At 51.3% G+C, this 21,850-nt stretch overlaps 1 protein-coding gene across 12 annotated transcripts in view; it reads left to right on the forward strand.

Annotated features, from left to right (window-relative positions):
• The first annotated feature begins 5,226 nt into the window (after nt 1-5,226).
• Nucleotides 5,227-21,850, forward strand: part of LOC144126208 (uncharacterized) — a 140,629-nt gene continuing 124,005 nt past the window's right edge. For 6 of the 12 annotated variants that reach the window (XM_077660223.1, XM_077660232.1, XM_077660221.1 and 3 more), the window contains exon 1: nt 5,268-5,445. The gene's annotated coding sequence lies outside the window, so the exon portion shown is untranslated. Of the gene's footprint in view, nt 5,446-17,373; nt 17,459-19,287; nt 19,511-21,850 lie in introns of those variants that run through there. The other 6 variants (XM_077660230.1, XM_077660227.1, XM_077660229.1 and 3 more) reach the window with 5 other exon arrangements.

Raw genomic sequence — 21,850 nt, forward strand, 5'->3', positions numbered from 1 at the left:
TAGACCTGGCGTAGTATTGCTTTCGCAATAATACAGTGCAGTCTGACGCCAACTGCAGCCAACTGCTACATCTCACCTTACCTCCTTCATTGCTACTACCCTAGCTACCTTGACCCTCCTACTCTGTTCAACGGCCAAGGCCACCCTCATGCACTACATGTGGGAATGCCCCTACCCATGGCAGTCCCCCGCATACCCAACCCATCCTCCTCAACCAGCTGCACGCCACGCCACCGCAACGCCACCGCACGCCACCGCACGCCACCGCAACGATGCAGGTCACACGAATGCCCTTTTTCATGCAGGCCTTACTCATATGGATTACCACGCTGCCGGGCTGTCAAGGCAGCTGTTACAACCTGGACATGGATTCCGACGTTTGGCAGCAAGCTGACTTCATGGACAACGAAAGCGACGCCGTGCAGTACCCGCTTGTTTCAACCTTTCCCCATCTGGCGAACCGTTTCCGCATCTGGCAACCAGGAACTACGCTCAGCGCCACCGCATTGATTGGAGTACAAATAACGCCATCACACTGCGATCACTCGGGGCACGCCACCGCAACGATGCAGGTCACACGAATGCCCTTTTTCATGCAGGTTGGTTACTTACCAAATTCAATTTGCATTCGCTCTGATAACGCGTTTTTGGCTGCGGTGTCGTGCCTCATCGACGCTGACTGCAGTTTGCGAAAGTTCTTGTGCACCTCATGTTACCAGTGTATCAACGCCTATGTCATTTGCCTAATGCTTGTGCTAGCCGGAGATGTGGGATTGAACCCAGGACCCCCAGAGTATAACGCCCCTAACCCGTCCCTCGAGTCAATTGCCTTGGCTATATCCCGCATTGAATGCACTCAAAATACTATGCTTAGTGAACTAGCGTTGATTCGGGCTGCTCAGTCGAAGGTCGAGGTTTCAATATCCAGCCTTTCGGTGCGAGTGGACGCCCCGGAACAAATCACGAGCTCTAATCAGTTAAGTAGCCCGAGTTTATCAGCCGATCCTGATATGGCTAAACTTTCATCCGACATTAAGCTACTTTCAGATAAATGTGATGACGCTGAGAACCGTCTCCGACGGTCCAATTTGCTGTTTTTTGGAATCACAGATCAACAAGATGAATCGTGGTCCGAGTCTGAATCGCGGATTATTTCATTCTGCGCGGACGAGCTCGATGTCACAATTGATAGCCATGATATTGAGCGTGTTCACAGACTTGGCCGTTTCCAACAAGGAAAAAACCGCCCTATCATTGTAAATTTTATGAGATTTAAAGACAAAGGGCGTATCCTTTTTGCCAGCTCCAAGCTTAAAAATTCTTCCTTTTCTGTCCGTGAGGACTACTCTGCACGCGTTCGCTTGGCAAGGAAGAAACTTTTTTCGTATGGTCAGCAACGAGGTGGTTCATTTAAAATCCGTTTTAATAAGCTCATCATGAACAACAAACAGTTTGGGTACGATGCTGTTAAAGATTCTGTGGTTGAATTAAATTTATAGCGCTCTCCGCAGGCACACAGGTCCTTTATGCACCAATGTTTCCAAAATCGCACGCGTGCAGCCCCTGCCCCAACCGATAAATCAGTTTCCGTTTTACTAACAAATATCCGAAGTTATTTTCCAAGGAAAGAAGCCGTGGAAGCTATATTGCAAGACAACAGCACAGATATTGTTATCTTTACTGAAACGTGGCTCACACTTGATATACTGAATGACGAACTTTTCCAAGATAAGCAATCCTTCACTTGTTTCCGTCGTGACAGACCAGGGCGTAGGGGAGGCGGCGTGATGGTTCTTGTTAAAAGTATTATGGTCTCTTCTGCTATCGCAGTCAATAGTAAAAGCGAAATCATTTGCGTGAACGTTTCTCTTGCTCATTGCACTAATATAATAATCGCATGTAATAGAGCACCTGACTCCGATCATTCCTTCATCGACGACTTAAGTATCATTCTGCTCGACATAAATAAACAGTTTCCCAATGCCAACCTCATAGTTAGCGGCGATTTTAATTTCCCAGACATCGACTGGGATAATCTAACCGCATCTTCCCGCCATTCCAGAGAATTTTTGGACCTTATTCTTTCGTTTGACCTCTCTCAAGAAGTCAGAATACCAACTCGGGGCACTAACATCCTAGATCTTGCGCTTGCATCTAATCCTGATTTAATCCAGTCTTTGTCATCCATCGCCGGTCTTAGCGATCATAGCATAGTGTTGTTCAACTTTTCAGTTCGCATTACTTCACGACAACGCTCAGTGAAATACATACGCGACTACAAAAAAGCCAATTTTTCTAAAATCAATGAGGAACTAGCCAAATTTCTTCTCCACTTCGAACAGACTGCTTCTTTCAGGTCTATTGATGACAACTGGTCCATGTATAAAGAAAAAATCACCTCTTTAACTGAATCTTATGTACCCCTCGTTTGCATTCGTGGTGATGCCGGAAAACCGTGGTTTACCAACTCTTTAAGAAGTATGTGCAATAAGAAAAAACGATTATTTAGAGAAGCTAAGAGCTCCAACTTAGCGTCTAAATGGGAGAAATATTTTAGCTGTCTGAGAAATTATACCAAGTTGCTTAAGAGCACTAAACAAAACTTTTGCAACAATGACCTACTCGATATCCTTCGAAACAACCCAAAAAAGTTTTGGACTATTTTAACTCCAGGTCGTAGCGGTTCACATAATATATCTTTATTAGATCAAGATGGTTGTTATGTTCCAAATGAGCTTCGCTCGGACGTAATGAATACGTACTTCTCATCTGTTTTCACCAACGAACCAGCCGTAAACATTCCTACATCACAGAGCCTAAATGTATCTGAAATGCCACCTGTTAGTATCTCAGCCGAAGGAATATGTAGACTTATTGAAGATTTAAAGGTATCAAGTGCTCCTGGGCCCGACAACATTTCTGCGAAAATTCTTAAAGGTACCAAAGTAATATCCAGTCATTTCCTGCAAATCATTTTTACGCAATCCATTTCCAGTGGCCAAATACCGTCTGAGTGGAAGATTAGCCAAGTCGTGCCTTGCTTTAAGGCAGGTAACCGCTCTGATCCATCAAATATCGTCCCATCTCGCTAACATGCATTGCGTGTAAACTACTTGAACATATTATTTACTCCCAAGTAGCTAATCACCTAGACAGAAATTCTTTTTTCTTTTCAAACCAACACGGATTCCGTTCTGGCTACTCATGTGAAACTCAACTCTTCGATTTTACGACTGACCTCCACCTAAACCTTGACTCCTTGTTTCAAACAGATATTATCTACCTCGATTTTTCGAAAGCTTTCGACCGAGTTCCTCACCAGCGCCTCTTGGCTAAACTTTCCTCCCTTTCACTGCACCCGCTGATATTATCATGGATTTGCAGTTTCCTAACTAATCGTTCGCAATACACCGTCATCAACAACCATCCTTCTACCGTCCCTAAAGTCACCTCTGGAGTGCCTCAGGGCTCAGTTCTTGGGCCGCTCCTGTTTCTTGTCTTTATCAATGACCTTCCTGTCGGCATTTCATCATCCATCCGTTTGTTCGCAGATGATTGCGTTCTTTACCGCCGTGTTAGCACTACGAACGACCAGTCATTGCTGCAGGACGACCTGAACTTGATACAAAGTTGGTGCTCGACCTGGCTCATGAAACTGAACGAAACTAAATGCAAGTTTATGCACGTGTCCCGTAAACGATCTAACCTGCACTTTTCTTACACGCTAAACAGGACCGCGCTATCTGAAGTTGAATCCTACAGATACCTCGGCATAGAAATAACAAGTGATCTTAACTGGTCGAAGCACATAACGTCCCTTGCTGCTAGCGTTTCTAAATCACTAGGATTCATCAGACGATCGCTCACATTTTCTCCCCCAAAGGTTAGGCTAACCGCATACGAAACTTTCATCCGCACTAAAATTGAATATGCATCGAGAATTTGGAATCCCCATCAAAAGTATTTAACACATATGTTAGAGGCCATTCAAAATCGAGCCGCTCGGTTTATAATATCAAATTATGATTCTCGGTCGAGTGTTACTAATATCAAATCCTTTGTTGGTTTACCTTCCTTGGAATCCCGTCGTAAGATAGCAAGACTCTGTCTATTTCATAAACTTTGTTATAATTTTCCCCAACTGCGTGAGAGCCTAATTATGCCCCCTTTAAGATCATCGCTACGTTTGTATAATTGCCGTAGTATTCAACGCATTCATGGTTCAACCAATGCGTTCAATTCCTCGTTCTTGCCAGCTGCCATAGCCGAGTGGAATGTCCTTCCAGGCAGTGTTGTGAATGAAGTTAATTCCCTAAAATTTAAACAGATGTTAATTGATTTATTCCCCAAATAATTCCTCTTGAAGGCCCTTTTTCTTTCTTTTTATTTTGTTTACTCACTTACTTGCTTGTTTTTCTTTTGAAGTGTTCACAGTTGTATCTACATGTGTTAAGTTTATGTTCCAATTTTGTTCTTTGTGACATGATTACTGTTCGCCCCTCCCCCCCCCCCTCCTTATGTAATGCCCCCTGGGGCCCTTAAGGGTAAATAAATGATGATGATGATGATGATGATGATGATGATGATGATGATGATGATGATGGCAAGTGGACAGAGGTTTCCGTGAGGCCCAGGCTCGTGGACGTTTGGACAAGTAGGAGCCCACCCTTGAGGACCTTTTTTTATAATAAACTTGTTCCTTCTCCTCGTCCTCCTCTCTGATTCATCTATAGGGTCGACTTCTGCCTTTAGCCACAAAACCACATTACCATAAGTAAGCTCTGACATGGTTACTTTCCAAATACGCCTCAGTACATCGTACCTGCCGTACCCGCTTAATGCTCTGTACTTCGTTACCGCGGCATAGAGCATTATCGCTGCATCTGCCTCAATGCAGCTTCTGTTCACCGTTCGCCTCTAAATCCTTTTACCACCTTTACTTCGTTCCTAGGGTGCCTTGATGCGCGCGCCCCCTCCGCCCTCCAGCCAGGAGGGCGTGCGCATCGAGGCACCCTATTCGCTCCTAGTGTTCCTGTATATGCTCCCGCTCCCGCAGGGAGCATATTACAGGGAGCATATACATATATAGCATAGCATATACAGGGAGCATATACAGGAACACTAGTCGTTCCGTACATGCAGCGCCATCGAAAGGCCATTGTCAAAAATGCTCGTGCAAACAAGTTTTCTTGCTCTCGTTGGATGGCGCCACGTGCCACGTTTTTCGCACAGCCGGAAATGGTTTTAGGTTGATCTCAGCGACAAACCAGCAACGGCGGGAGGACTTGCCGCCGACGTGAAAGGGGGGGTGAGGCTGGTGCGGTTTCGTGGCGTCGAAAGTCATTTAATCGAAGAAGCACCGCAGTGAGTGTGTTCGATGGAAACGATCGGATAACTGCTCGCAGGGAGGACTATTCTCCAGCTCCAGATTCGTCTCCATAGCATGTAAGTACGACTCTCTGTATGCACACTCGACGCGCGAGGTCCGCAGTACGCCTCTCCGCGCGCGCTCACGCCTTTGCCTTGCTTCGCTGTCTGGGGGGTCGCTTCACCTGCGTGTAGAATCTTTGGCTAATGAGACGCCGGACGGCAAAGCGCCAAGTTTACTTTGTACAACGAAAGGTGGTGCCGTAAATGAATGATCTGCGAGTGTGTACGTTGCGTAGCCAGATCCGCGCGCCGCGTTTTTGTGGTAGTCGGACAGGATCTGTCAAAAGAGCCATGCCGTCTCCGGGCGAAGGCCACGCTGCGCTGCGCTTTGTTGCGGGCTCGGAGTTCCCTGCAAAAGGGCGTCTGTCGCCGGACGTCGTCGGGCCGCACTGTGAAGCTCTCTCAGTAGCGGGAGCTTTCCGTAGTGGGGTTTTTCTCCCGGGATCCCGGCGAAGTCATCCTATAGCTGGAGCATAGATCCAACTCCTGCTCGTGCTCTGAGTCACCCGGCCTGATATGAGGCGGCACGTTTTAGCAGCCTCGTCACGCGCGGCCCGAATGGCTCTGAACCTTGGTTGTTTTGGTTTGCACAGTGCTGAGCGGTACGGCAGAGTCTGTTAGCATGAGTTATTAGCATGAGTTATAAGCATGAGTTACTCTTTTAAGAGGTGTATCAGCTGAGATAAGGCGCAACTACTCTACGGTACAGACGGCGAGGTTAATTCTATAAACACTTCCTCTCCACCCACAGAGTTGTAGCACTGCATTCGCTCCAGGAATCGTGCGCAGACCATGACTGACAGTTTAAAGCGCTGGGCTACTAAGCCGAAGGTCCGGGGTTCAAACCCGCCCGCGGCGAGCGCCTTTCGATGGAGGCGAAACTCAGAAAGGCACCCGTATTTTGTGCGATGTCAGCGCACCTTAAAGAGCCCCAGGTAGTCTGAATTAATCTGGTGGTGTCTACTACGGCGTCCCGCATGACCCATGTGTTGCTTCAGGACTTCAAGTCCCACAATTTACAATTTACAGGACGGAATGGCGTGATAAAACGTACAAAGCACGCTTCCTTACTGTGCAAGGCACCACAAAACCAATAGGCTGCGCTTCCCCAGTTGCCGCTGCACCCAGTAGACTCATGGGCCGCGGGGCATATTTATTTTGATTCACGCCAACCCGGCTATCAAGCATAGATCTTCGTTGGACGCTTTTACGATGATCAGCGGTGTGGTATCATTTGCAAAAATTTGTGATTTGCATGCCTCATGCCGGGAATGACGAACGCAACGTTTTGTAATCTGGGGAAAACGGAGTGCAGCTTAAAAATAGCAGTGCATTGAATGCACTCACTATTTGTGGTGGAATTACAAGATGCCCTTGTTTGCTGTAGTAGCGATAGCCACAGTGATATCGAGGTCCGTGGAGGATATGGTACGCATGTAACGAGCTGCGAGCGAGCGACAGAACGCTGTCCAGGCGAAAGCACTGAGGTAATGCTATAAAAGTTTCGCTCAAATTGCAGTAACGTTATTTGTTACATTGGATCGTTATTGTATGTTAAATGTTAACGCAACGTTTATGTGATCTTGCATTAGTTTAACGTTCTGTCTAAACGTATACCTTTAATTGAATGTTGGAAAGATTAATAAAAAGTTCAGTGTTCAGGTATAACGTTCAAATCACAACTATACAATTTGTTTATACCGCTGTGTGCCAGAGTTTTTCCACCTTTGGGAAAGTAATGATGTTTCTTTAACTAAGCGAATTGTTCTCTTAAACCTCGTGAGCTGTTCCTGCCATAGACTGGATACATAACACCAAAATTTCATGAGAATAATACTTTCTACTTATTAGCCATAACGCGCATGGGATACTCTTGATGGCTAGGTGTATAAGAATGAACCCGTGGTATCTAAGGTGTGTGTATGGATTGCGTACTTGTATTATTAGTTGTGATGTATGGCAGTCCCCTAGTGCCGCTTTAGGTGCCCCTTTCCCCTACCAGTATATTAACCAGGTTGTGTAGCCGCCGCGGTGGCTCAGTGGTTACGGTGCTCGGCTGCTGGCCCGAAAGATGCGGGTTCGATCCCGGCCGCGGGCGGTCGAATTTCGATGGAGGCGAAATTCTTGAGGCTCGTGTACTGTGCGATGTCAGTGCACATTAGAGAACCCCAGGTGGTCGAAATTTCCCGGATCCCTTCACTACGGCGTCCCTCATAGCCGGAGTCGCTTTGGGATGTTAAACCATCATAAACCAATCTAACCAGGTTGTAGCTCCATGCTCCCACATTTGGCCACATGTGTCCCAGTATGTTTTACCGTTTTCGCGAAAGTTCCATGCATGTTGTTTAAATATTTACGACTGGGGGAAGATTACTCTGCCGTTTGGACCCTTCGTTTCAGTAAAGTTTACAAAAAAAAGGACATTGAGAACAGTGCATACACGTTTGACCGAAACAAATTGAATATTTACAACTTATCGATATGTTACAGGGCTGACAGGACGTTGCATGCAAGAGGGAAAGTGGTAAACAAGCATTCAGCCATCTTGAACGGAACTAGTTTGCTAGCTGACTAGTGTTGCTATCTCTAAAACTCGTACGTCTAAAAACTGGACGTGAGCACGAACGCTGAGCTCGGGAGCATGGGGCGAAATTCATCCGGCAGGTTGCGTTGCCTGATTACGATCGTGCGTAATGCGGCGCTGGCGGGCAGGAAGATTGAAGATAAGCTCAAGGAGCACTCTCTGCCGATGGAAAACACTGTCTTGATGCCCTTTTGTAGCGATAGCTACATTACGGTAGCATTTCGAGCCTTCAGTGTGGCGGCGCCGCCACGCTGTCACGTGGTTGGTCACGTGGTGCGGAGCAGCTGCCGGTGGCGCGCGTCGTGGCTGATCACGTGGTTCGTCACGTGACCAAGTTCCTCTCAGCCAGGTGTAGCTATCGCGTCACTCCAGGTTTAACCAGAGCTAAACCACCGCCAATTTTTTGACACATTCGGGTACGAGCGAGAACACTGATGCCTGGCAGGTGGCAGGCATATTTTTTTTTACCGCAGACATGTGCATGCATTTCCGTGGTTGATTTTACGTGTATTGTTATTATGTGCCGCAAGTTTTCTGCCAGCTTGCTTTTCATTCCTGCCGCAAACGTTGCAAAAGGGGGGCGTTGTCTTGTGTTGTCTTGCAATGGAATTGTGGGCAGAGCCATTGACCTGCCTGCTTTGCTTTACTTCTTATGTACCGCGGGATCATTTTAGGTCTCAGTTAATTCGCGGTATTAATAGCTAATTTGAACCACTGTAACATGTCCTTGACGCATTTAATCCCTAGAATACCTATTAGTGGCCGTTAGGTGGCACGGAACTAGCTGCATTCGCTGCTATATTTAATTAATGTCGTGGGTATGAATAATCCCAGCTAATATCTTATGCATTCTTTTTCGTCAGCTGAGGGAGTCCTCTTCGCAGTGAAGATCGAGCAGTCAAATTTGCCGCTAAGATTCGCAAAGGCTTTCGCAGACTCAGCACTGGCCTCATTTTCCCGTTCGATGTTCTTTCGTTCTTTTCTGAGAAGCAGTCCAGACCTACCAGATGTTGCGGCTCAGGTCGTGTGACCATAGTTGCTCGGACAGAGACCTATGGAAAGAAACGGAAAACTCTACCTACTGCTGCGTTTGCGCTTTGGCAGAGTTCATGAGGGGAGCACATGAGCGGAGCAGGCAGGGCTGTAGGGAGACGGGATCGAAATAGCCTTGGCGCTTTGCACAGCACCTCCAGAAACCTCATTCGTTCCCGACATTCCCGTGTCCTACCCGTAAGTTCTTGACTGCGCCATTTCAGGTGGCAGGTCAGTGACATGTTCGTTCCGGTTCGCGCACTCACTGACACGCTGTCCGAAGATGACCCTTTAATAGACGCCAATCGTGCTTTGGGCTTACTAATTTTAGAGGGGCATTTATTTGTTGGCCTACTTGTTATAAGTAATGCCGCTGAAAGAGGCAATTCCGTTCGAGTGCACGCTTTTTGCTGCATTAAGTGGAAAGCATTTACCGCCCTGTATCGTTAGCTGAGAGTCGCTCGGAAATCAGGAAGGACCTGCGACGCCTGCCCGAGGCTGCTATGGCGCAAGCTGCTCGCGTGGCTGCGAGGGGCGCTTGTAGCCAGTAATCGTAGTCGTGTACCTTCTGGACTGTCGAATAAAAAGAAAACTCACCAGGTGGTCACTGTCAAACGCCAGATTCAGCGGCAGCTCTTTCTTGTGGTGAACGTAAGCGCAAGGTTTCGTTTATTGTCATAGTGTTCGGACCAGTCAGCGTGGCGCGTTGCCGTGCTGCGTTCAGTGGCGTCATGTGTGACGTCGACGCGTGCTTACCAATCAGCATGGCGCAGTGCTACTCCGACGCCAACACCGCGCGATCGGGAAACGTGACATAAATAGCGATCGCCAGGAATTCCCGTGTTGTCCCACGAGATATGAGCCTGTAGTAAATGTCGAAAGGGAAGTGTCTACGATAACGCTCAACTGTTCAACTGTTTGCGCCAAGCGACCGACTCTACTCGGCCATTCGCTCTGGCGGAGGGAGGCGTTCGACATGCGCATGTGCCGACATTGACTTTCAACCGGCATGGCTGGCCGATAATGCCGCCCTGCAAAAATTTCAGAACTGTTTATTGTATCAGAGGTATTAGCACATAATGGGAATTCAGGAGGAGGTCCCAGAGTGAGACTAATGGGGGAGCCTCTTGTCAGTAGTAACAGCAGCATGAAAGTGAAAATATAATAATAAGCAGCAGTTGCAGCATACAGAGAGGGCCAATTGAAGAAACTGAAATGAATATTTTTTAATGAAAAGTTGACAAACAAAATCCTAACCCACTTCAAAGAAAGAAAACAGCGCAGACTAGCTTTAAACAGGCATAGTGACCTAGATTAACCTATTTAAGACAATTAGTAAAGGTAAGCCACGCTCATGTGTCCCGAAGATTAAAAAAAACCGTGCGCGAAGTGCGGAGGTCGTGGGTTCGGATCTCACCTGCGGGGTGTGGTTGTTTTTTCTTCTACTTTGTTATAGGCTATGCTTCAGCCACAAAGTAATTACATCAACAAATTCCCAATGTTCAGCAGCACAAAGTTGAAAAAAAAGAAGCATTTACCTATGCTTTCCTTGATTTCAGTGACTATTGGCTTCCTTTACATAGAGATTTGCTTCAGTTATCTTTTGGGTTAGGTCAGGAGCAGTCCCCAGAAGCAAAGCGCATGTGTTCGTGAGGAGGAGCAACGACGTTCAGCGCGCAGATAGAATGCGCGTCAAGTGGGTAGCGCACGGTTACCAGGTCCTCGCCGGCGGGACACCTCCGCTAAGGGGGCGGTGTGGACACGGGTGCGAAACATCTTCCGCAGGTGGACGCCACAAGGGCAGCCACTCGTTGCGCGACCCTGGCACAGATGATAACCGCCGCTTATCGCCGGGCCTTTGGTCTCCCGCAATCTTTACTGCAAACGCTGTGCGGGGCGCGGGGGACACACACGGCTTTGCCTCGGTGTTGGCGTTGTTGCTAAGCTCAGCTACGAACTCCAAAGGAATAAGGCATGGCCACTCGCTACTTGGTTCTGAAAACCTGGCTGGCTAAGCCCGTTGTGCCTCAGGCGGTGTGGGATGGGCAACATTATTTTCCTTATTTTTTTCTGCCCACACTAATATATGTACTAATGGGCCTAATGCTCCACAAGTGGATATCGCCCCTTTTGAAATGAATATGCGTTTAAGCGGTCAATTGTCTCAGGTGCAGTCGGTCCTGTACACGCAGAATTGAAATGAAAGGGATTGCCTCATTATCAGGCGCATTTGGCAGTAGACAGCAAATTAAACCCTTAGTCACTCTAATGCAAATGATTTTGGCAGGACGGGGAGAGAGCGTAAGAGGCTAAAGGAACTGGTCGGCGTGGCCTGCGTTTTAGGTACTGTCTGCATCAAAAAGTGCATTCTCGTGGCCGTTTAAGGTCGGAATGAATGCAATTGAGTCTGATCCCGAGTTAGTGTCTGTGCGAGTTCAGCTTGTTTGAGTGTGTGACTTCAACTCAAGTGCGGTGAGTCCACATATACGCCTGCTTGCTGTATGAGCTGCCGTGAGTGCCATGTGTCCGTATGAACTCTGTATAACCTATCTCTGAGTCATTATTACTGGCGCGACGGCATCCGAGTCGTTGAGGAGTACTGCCACTTCATGTCACTTCTGGTTTATGGCTTATGCGGGTTTAACGTCCCACAGCGACACAGACTATGAGGGGCGCCGTAGTGAAGGGCTCCGGAAAGTTTCACTATACTGGGGTTCTTTAGCGTGCACGAACATCGCACAGTACACGGGCCTCTAGAATTTCGCCACCATCGAAATTCGACTTGCGCGGCCGGGATCGAACCTGCGTCTTTCGGGTGCAGCAGCCGAACACCATAACCACTGAGCTTCCGCGGCGGCTCATGTCACTTTTGCCTCCATGCAAGCGCGCTTATGCGGCCAGAGACTGCGATGGCATCAGACAGATAGTATCCTTTTTTGATTCTGTTTCGCGCGTGTTAGCGATGAGAACAAAAGCGCGGTGGCTGGGACCATGCCCACGCACCCGCGGCTTTTAAGGTTAGATGGTGAGGAGACAGGGCCGCTCTCGATAGCAGCAGCCTATTCGGAATGTGGCCCACCGCCCGCAAAGACGGCCGCGGCGCTGCGAACAGTACCCGCGGCAGACGCGACGAGCCAGAAGGCAGCTATCTTTTTGCCGACCTTCTTTCGCATGCAAATCGCCGGTGAGGGCTGGGCAATTTAGGCCGGGCGCTTTATTATCCCCAGGCGATGAGAAGGCACGGGGCGGGGGCGTCTCTTGTGTACGAACAATGCACGCGGCGTCGGCGGCCCAGGAGGTTGGCCCCAAGGTGTGAGCAAGAAGCAGGCTCCGAAGGCGCGCAGCAACAATGGACGGCGGGCCGCGAGGCGCCACCGGTTGCGCGAAGCGTCAGGCCGGCGTTCGTCGGTTCGCGCACGCAACCCGTGCGCCGCACTTTGCTTCGCCGCACAAACGCACCGCGCGAGAAAGATCGCACGAAGCTATGGCTGCGTTTTTGCAGCGGCCTCTTGCGAGCATTACTCAACTGTCGAGGGTTGGACGGAACCCTCGTCAACAACAGGGTGGAGCACGGCTATTAAAGAAAACAGACATTTGGCAAAGAACATTGTGTACAAGGGACCCGTATGGGTTCCGAAACGTCAGTGTTTTAGAACTATCGTTTTTTTTTCGGGGGGGGGGGGGGGGGCATGTTTTCTTTTATCGTTATTATGCTGGTGTGCCTTTAGTGCGGTCTTGCGCTGTTATTTGCTCGCCGCTGCGGCCAGCACGACCCACCACAGGCTGTGAGCTATACGTTAAGTGGTAAGGTTTTAACGTAGACGTGCGAAAGCATCTGTTTAGCCTGGTATTGAAACGATTTGAGCAAGGGTTTTCTCAGCTTACACATGCGTCAACAGCAGCATCTTCCGAGTCTGGTAGTGGGCGAAGCTAGCGCACGGCGCGGAGGAGGCCCAAGAGGCGCACGCGCAATCCCATTCTGAGCGAGGCGACAACGCCGCGTGAGCTGCTCATCACGCAATGGGCGCGCTGGCGATACAGGTCCCGTGGCGCCATCTACCAGCAAGACCAGGAACCAGCTCTCGAGGCGCGGGTCTCCCTACTGTGGTCTCTCTCAAGGTCAAGCTTCACACAATTTTGTTGGCTTGGTGCGGATCCCGTTCAATATTGCTATTCGCACTAAAAAAAAGAAAGAGCGCCTTCCAGGCTTCTTTGATCCTGTTGCGGGTGAGTGGCGCAAGAACGGCGGTCGTCGCGGTCACCGTCATCACCATTATCCTCGTGGGGTCCTCTGCGGGAGTAAATCGTCCCTCCGAATGGCCTTCGATTTCCCCTCTTTTCTGCCAGCCGAAAATTTCGATATAAAGATTTCAGACATCGTGTCGACTGACCCACACCGCCTTCGTTTGGCTTGTACGACCTCATGGCTTTCGGCTCACGTTGCCTTCTCTCGCGCTCTGTTTCTGACATAAGAGTGTTTCATCTGGACGTGTCCACGCGTCGCTATGCACGCAGTTCTCAGCAGAGGGTCGCGGAACGTGGCATGTTTAGCCACGGCCGGACTGGAGCAGCGGCGGCGGCGGCCGTTCCAGTCCGGCCGTGGTTTAGCTGGTTTCAGCGCCGCGTGTCCACCGTCCGGTCGAGCGTGGTAACGTACCAGGTAGCGCCGTTACTTTGTGTTGGCGCCGTCCTTTCCGCTTTTAATCTCACCAAGCGGAGAAAGCATGCGCACGCGCTGCAGAGCTTTCGGGAGTATACTATGTCGGAGACATCCGGCAGAAGACGTCCGAATGCAGCATAGCCATGGCACGAGTCATGGCCGCCATGACGGATGCGGCCATTGTCTGACCGACGCTGGAGCTGCTGCGAAAGGAGGGCTCGCGCGTCTGGGCGCGTAGGAAAGGCGCAAATTTTCGAGCCAAGTAAGTATGCTGGGCACAGGCAGCGCGTCCACCTCGCACGCGTCGCCGCGCTTTCTAGACTGCCCCGCCTTACGTGGGCCGAGCCCCGTTTCCTAACTCGCTGTGTGCGACAGTGGTGAATGCCATGTCGCTGTTTGTAATGTAGTAGATACTTATATTTCAGTAAAGAGAGGGAATGCTCATTTTAGTTGACCGTGTCTCGAATGTCACAGCTTATGCGAGCACGTGTGGCAAATCTGAAAGCACAGCTCTCCAGCTCACTTCCCCTCTTGTTCTTTTGTACCCCGAACTGCATTTAAGAACACGCTGTTATATAGTTTCTATATAGCGGAGGAATTTTCCTAATATTTTTACACGACAACAGTGTGACATTTCTGCCTCTTTTTTTTGTAAGCTCGCTAAAATTCTTACTTCCGACTCGTTCGCATATGCATTGCAGCCCCGTCGCCTATGGGAGCGCTTCCTCTGTGGTCGTTTGCTGGGTATTCCAAAGAGAGAGAGTCGGTTGCCTCTATGGGTCACTTCAATCGGAGTGCAGCCGTCGTCAGGCGGAAAGCGGCAGTCGGGGAGTGCACCCGCGCACTGCGTTGTTTTTCGCCGTCCCCGCTTGCTTAGCGACGGACAACGCCGGCGGAAACGCGGCGACCGCGATAAGATATTGAGCGCGCAGGCCGCCGGCGTGCTCGCGGACAGAGGCTGGCCGGAAGGCTCGGCTCATCCGAGTGGCGTTGGTTGCGGAGAGAAGGGATCACCGCGACCAGCGGAAAGAAGCCGGACACGGTCGAGGTAGGCACGAAGAACACACACTGCGCCTGTAGCGTGCGGTTGCGCAGACTTTATTTACGCGGGCTGGAGGAAAACGGAATACAGCCTCCCCTCCCCACCTCCTGGGGTTCTTACGCGGCGTCGCATCTTCGAGAGAGAGGCGGAGTAAACATGTTTCCTATTGTAAATGAAATCGCAGAGGCTGCACGTACCTCTGGCGAGACCGACAGAGCAGTTGTACGTCGATTCGAGAGCTGGGACAGGTGGTCCTTGAAGGCGGAAGGCCGTGCACAAGGCCGATGTCGCGCGATTAGTGGCGAGCAGCTGCACATTGCGCCCACTGTCCGCAGCTCGCATAACACTCGCATGGAGGGGGGCCTTGTTTGGCTCAACTGCTGCAGGTGCTGGGCATTCCGCTGCAGTTCGTTCTTGCCTCTCTGGCTTCCAGCCGGCGCTGCTGGTGCTCGACAGGCGTTGTGCCGACGAGCGAGAACGATGTGGAGAGACGCGTTTCGAAGCGGGAGAAGAGCACAAGGAGCGCGTGCGCTGAGATCTGTGTGCGCGAGGAAAATTTCTCCAACTTTCGCGGTCACTTTGTGCTGTTCCGCAGCTATACAATCCTCCAGCCGCTAACCCTCTTTCCTCGCCCACTCCACTGGTGGCTGTCGCTGGACAGCTGGTCCTTTCGCTCTTCACGACCTTCAGCCGTGTGATATCTCAGGTGCAGTAACATCGAATGTTCCTAATAACGCGGAGATCTTCTCTGCGGCGTCGCATGTATCACACAAAAAGAAAAGGAAAGGAATGGGAAGTCAGTTTGAACCTTCGTCGCCTCTTGTCCACCACTCCGAGACTTTTTTGTCGCCTCTTTAGTAACAGTATTTGATTCGTTGAAATTGGCCATTGCGCGCCCCCAAGACAGAAAAAAAAAGGACGCAACAGCTGGGCCGAGGTATCATGTGCTGACTCATTCCAGGTCCTGTGGCGATTGTTTTCGCCCGTGGACCTCAGCCACTGCTCCGAAGTCACCGGCCGGACAGGCCATTCGGAATGGGTGCATCGAACCGCACGTGTTTCCTAGACTGAAAAAGAAAAAGAAAACGGTTTTGAGGAAACGAAATGGCGCAGTAACTGTCTCGCTTCTCAGTGGACGCTTCAACCGCTCCGTGAGGGAAGGGATGATATGGGAGTGAAAGAAGGAACGGAAAAAGAAGTAATTGAAAGTGAATGCGCCTCAGTGATAGGGGAGGGACGTCACACTCATTGAATGGGATGCCATTCGAAAGGAACACTGGCCGAGCACTTCAAATAAGAGGGCGGTTCCACCCAGACAGAGCGTAAGTTGCATACACGCCCGCGCTCAGAACGGTGGCGACTTGTGAAATGCGTTATAGAGTTGCGTCTCGTGCTTCCGCGCAGGCCGATGCCGAGAACGAAGAAAGAGGGGAAAGCAGAGCCCCCGTCGATCGGCCAACTCCGTTTCTCTGCACCTGCTCGCTCCACTGCGCACGGACTCCCGAAGCGCGATTCGTACTGGGACGCACGCTCAGTGGCCAGAACGGCGTAATCGTTCCACGCGTGACGCGGGGGCGAGGGAAGGACCCACTTCGGGTCACGATCGCAGGTGTCCGCACGCGCGCAGTCGTGCGCGGCCGCTTGCACGCCGTACCCGTGGAGTTGCGTGCAGCAGCGCAGCGATGGCTGACGTGAAGCGAGCAGAGCCGCTCCGAGCGGAGCTGCCCTGCATGCATGGCGGCCGGACGAGCGAAAGTCTGCCAACGCAAGGCGGTGGACGAGGTTATCCCGCATTGAGACGTGTATCTCTCCCTTCGTCCCCGAGTGCTGCTTCCGCGATGCTTGGGTAGTAAGGAGGGCGGGAAACGGAAACTCGTCTTTCTGTCTACGGGTAAGACACACGGTCGGCCATTGCCGGAACTGAACACGGAAGCGTCGTCTACGTTATTAGACACTCGTGAACTAGCCAGCTCGCGCTGGCAGCGCGGGGAGCTGTCGTGGTGCATGCGCGTTTGCATGCACTCAATAATGTGGGCGCCCCTCAGGTGTGACGCTCTGCGGAGGTCTGATGTAGTAACTTTATCGCGCGACGATGTGTTCACTTGATATATAGCAGTTGAGGGCCCACTGCTACGTGTTCTGTAGGTGAGGGAGCGCAGGAGCCTGAACAGATTTGCACTGCAGTACACGTAAATACTTGTAGAAAACAAAATTAAACCATAGATTTCTGCTACATGTCTGCCCGTAACGCTGGTTGCTGGCGCCCGCTTTACTTTCAAGGCAGTGTTTCTAGAATGGCAGAGTATGTATACAGTACAATACGATTGTGCACGACAGCAAGCGGTCGCATGAACGTGCGATCTTCTGCTGAGTCGCGAAACGCCGCTCAGCAGAGGCACGCGAGCCGATGGCCGCCCTCCGTGCCATAAAGTTGGCGGAGTCCACGCCTCGCTCGAGACAGTTGCAATGCACCCGCTCTTGCTCTCGCGCTTATCGGTGGTTTATCGCGGACGCCCGTTTCTTCCGTCCTTTCTCGGGACGGTTCGACGAGAGAGCAAAGCCGCGATGTTGTGAAACGAAACCCTTTATCTCTGTATGAGGCGCAGAGAGGCACCCTGAAATGGGGGGGGGGAGGGGAGTATGCTACCACTGGACAGGGCAGGGCGTTTGCAGCAATCAAATGCCAGCGGGGTTGGGCCGGCTTCACCAGGTAAGCACGCGGTTGTCGTCTCGCGTGTGCGCAGCGCAGAAAGGCGGCTGCAGAGATTCATTGCTCTTTGCAAGGTTTGGGCATAGCCGGTGGTACTATCACTATAGCTCCCGCCGAGAGGTTTCGTTCGAGGAGATGAGGGTCCGTGAAAAACCCGGGCAAACGAGTCGCGAAAAATGGTAAACCGCACGATTGAGGCACCAACTCGCGCCAAGTGTCAGGCCGGCTCAGTCGTTCCGACCGCCAGCGCGGGCTTGCTTTGCATGCTGGGAACGACTGCTGGCTGCGGGCCTGCTTTGCGTAGTCCGGGGGCTTTGGGAATTTCACGACTACTTTCGTCTTTACGTTTGTTCCGTGATACTTAAGGCCACGTCGGCCTAAAGGGGCTACTGAGAGCTGGGCCTGTATAATTTATAGATTCGTGTATGCTACGAAACTTTGATGTTGATTGTGGACATACCTGGAAAGAAAAATAGTACAAATAATGTGTAGTCTGCGAGTAGTGGTCACCTACGTGGAGCCGCATGTGTTGCGGCAAAAAAGCTTCAGACTAAGGACAGCGCAGCGAGCTGTGAGTAGAAAAGGGTAGCAACCAGGAGGCTGAAAGCAAGTGGCGTGAATTGAAAAGGAAAAAAAAAAATACGGCGACTTCCAAGCGGTAACATATCAGGGACACAGTTTGTGATAGGGACTCATAATTTTCTCGTAGTGAAGTGATAGGGAAAAAAAATAAAAATTTGTTTTATTGGAAAGGAAATGGCGCAGTATCTGTCTCGTATATCGTTGGGCACCTGAACCGCGCCGTAAGGGAAGGAATAAAGGAGGGAGGGAAAGAAGGAAGGAAGAAAAGGGTGCCGTAGTGGAGGGCTCCGGAATAATTTCGCCCACCTGGGGATCTTTAACGTGCACTGACATCGCACAGTACACGGGAGCCTCAGCGTTTCGCCTCCATTGAAACGCGGCCGCCGCGGTCCGGTTCGAATCTGGGTACTCCGGATCAGTAGCCGAACGCTCTAACCACACAGCACCTCAAAGTAATTTCTTGCATTGATGGAGGAGGGAGGCGGATGGACTGACTGCTTTTAAGACAAAACTGCCAGGATAATCGGGAGGGGGGAGTGAAACCCGTGAGCCCTAAAGCCCTCCGGAGCCTTGTTGCGGCAGAGGATTGGGCGGATAAGTGACACGCAGTACTCGTGGGTGTTCGCAGTGGCAGGGTGGCCACAGTTGGTGGCGCAGGACACCGGTGCTGATCGGCCAGCATTGCTAGAAGCCGGCGTCACGCGGTGGTCCACTATCTGCCGGTGATGGCGATGCGCTGCGCTGCGCCGCCGTGGTGTTATCGTCGTGTCAACCAGCGACGCCGGACGAGCGGGCGGCTGCGAACGGAAGGGTTTTCTCACACGCCGACGGGCGTAGGAACTGCGTTGCCGCGCATGCCTCGAATTTCCCCGCCGGCATCGGACGGTCTGCGCTGGAGCGAGCGTAGCACGCCCGCACTAGGGTGCCTCGAGGGGCAAACGGGCATCGAGACACCCTTGCCCGCACAGAAAACATGGAGCGTAGGAGGCGGAACGAGCACAGCGCTCCCCGTGTAGCAACAGCAGCAGCAGCAGCAGCAGAGCGATGATGCCGGTACTTTGCATGGAGTGGTGTTTCCGCACGGGAGCACTGCCAGCCTTATCAGTGCGTTATCGGCAGAGTATCCTTGGAGGAGCCGTGAAAGCACTCGGGTTCGTGCTGCCGTTCTCTTCCCTCGCCGGCTCTGCTGGCTCGCCGAAGGCAGATGCGCTCGAGGGCAGGCCCGACGCAGCGAGTGGCAATCCCGTGCCAATGGAGCTGGGGGCACCGCGCTGTGTTGTGCGCTTTCTCCAAGAGGGTGCTTGCGGATGCGTCTTTTTTTTTTTCTTCGCGCGAGAAAACCGACGCACGGTGGCATCTCTTCTCGAAAAATAAGCCACCCGCACGGAGCATGCGCATGTGAACGACGTCGAGAGACGTCAGAGGCGTCGCAGGCGGCTGAGGAGCAGCTGCTATGGCCGCGGAAGCAAGGTGCGTTATGAAGGTGTTGCGGCATTGCGGCGTTGCAGTGAGTCCAGCTGCTGAAGGAATCCCTTGAGCATTGAACGATGAAAGTATGGATTTTTTCGCTCCTCACAACGAAGGGGCTGCAGTGGGGTCTTGTGCGGATGATGTCGATGCAAGAGGGGGGATGCCACCATTTCAGGTACCTTCTGCTAGTTGTCTAATTCACGACGTATGGCAGAGCCGGGGCGTCGGACACCCAGACTGCTGCGTCTGCCCCGACGGGCTACAAGCTGGTTCCGTGGTGGTGGGTTCTGTTGAGTAACAGCGGCTATCGGCAGCGAAAAAAAAAACATGAAAAAAACAGGGGCTGTCGGCAGCGAGAACTGCCGCATTCCTGGCGGGCGTTCGAACCAAAGGCTCCAGCAGACCGGTGTTGAACTAGGGTTGAGTTACTCCGCGAGTTATTTGTTCAATGCATGACCTTAAGGCTGATAGACCGGTTTCGTCCGGCAATCCATTCAAGGCTCCTGCAGCCCGAACAAGCAATGATGATAGATGCGCAGTTGTCCGAAAGAAATTGTGAGGTTAGATGACCTCTGTGTGTCTCGTTTGACTTGAGAGGCAGTCATAATCCTCATCATCAGCGTGACTACGTCCACTGCTGAAAAAGGCCTCCCAAATATCCCTTCAGTTAACCCTGTCTTGCGCCATCTGCAGCCGCCTTATGCCCCAAACTGCATTCTCATCCGCCCACCTAACCTTCTGCCGCCCCTGCTACGCTTGCCTTCTCTTGGAATCCACTCCGTTAACGTTAGTGGCCGCCGGTTATCTTGCCTTTGCGTGACTTGCTCTGCCCATCCCCATTTTTCATTGACTTCCGTTAGGATGTCATTAACTCGCGTTTGTTCCCTGACCCACTCTGCTTCCCTTCCTGTCTCTTAGCATCACATTTCATAGCTCACTGCGTTGTTCTCAATATAAGCTCAACCCTTTTCGTTAGCCTCTTCGTTTCTGCTCCATAGGCGAGTACCGCTATGGTACAGCTGCTATAGATACCTTTCTCTTGAGGGACGCTGGTAAACTGCCATTCGGGGTCTGAGAGTATCTGCCAAATGCACTCCACCCCATTCTTATTCTCCTGATTATTTCACTCTCATAAAAGGGATCTGCGGTCACTACCAGCTCTGAGTAGGTGTATCCAACGCTTCGCTACACGTCGTAAATCTGCTGTTCCCCTTGGAGGCTGTTGAGCATTACTTTAGTGTTGTGCATATTAAATTTTAAACCCGCCGTTCTGGTTTTCCTGTGTATATAGGTCATTGATCACGCTTTGCAAGTAGTACTAGCTAAGTTAGCGGGACGTTGAGCGTATGACCATCGCGCAACTGACACCCCGACGAACGCTGTTAGGTGGGTCTTTCTTCGCCGAGCCAAGGTCGCTCCGCTCCGTAAAGCAGTCGCAACTGCTCCGCCGAAATCGGCTGATTCGACCGGAAGTTTGCGCGACATGTTTTGTTCTGCGGCGCTATCGGCGTTCTCTACTTCCGGCGGCTTGTCGTCTCCGCCGCGCCGGCTCCGCTCTCTGCGTTCCGATCAGTACTTGCCACCGCTATGGATGCGAATTCGCGTCACGCATTAGCGCCTACAGTTCTTGAGGACAGCGATTCGGAGAGCTTCCGCAGTTCCGATTCACCTTTTGAAGACTCCAGCTCGGAGAGCGACTCTCAGTCTAAGCGCGAAAACTTTTATGTGCATTGATCTCGTTAACTCAAAGCCATGCAATTAACTACCTGCTCGGGAAGACTAAACGCAGAACCATGACTTCGTTTTATACAAAAAGAAAATAAATGTGGATTAGCTCAGCTAATCCAGGATATACAAAGCGAAAGCTGTCTGTGTTAACTGTATTCATTGTCGTTGGCGTTGATATTGTTTTAGACGCCGATGATTTTGAGGAACGGTCTTGAGGCGTAGTCTGGGCGCGGCTGCGGGGAACCGTTGCTTGAAGATGACCGTAGGTGTGACAGTACGGCGGGCAGGGCTGGCAGGCTATCTTGCTAGGCGGATACGTTCTCGGGAACGAGTCCTCATGTAGCGGCGCGCCCTCCCTGGCTCATTATTCGTCGACTCCATCTTTCGTGACGGGGAGTTCCAGAGTTTTGGCAAGCATGGAGACTCCAAGTGTTGGCTCAACGCACGCACAGTGCGGCCTCCCGTTCTCCATGGCTCTACGCAGCTGTCACACATCACGCACTAGCCCATCCGAACAGGTGTGGTGTGCGGCCTCTGCTTCTGTGCTTCCTGGAGGCAGGGATTTAGAAGGGCCTGCCCCTCGTCGATGTAGTTCTTCAATTCGGCCGTGGT

Source organism: Amblyomma americanum, chromosome 3 (genome assembly GCF_052857255.1).
Source record: "Amblyomma americanum isolate KBUSLIRL-KWMA chromosome 3, ASM5285725v1, whole genome shotgun sequence".
NCBI lineage: Eukaryota > Metazoa > Arthropoda > Arachnida > Ixodida > Ixodidae > Amblyomma > Amblyomma americanum.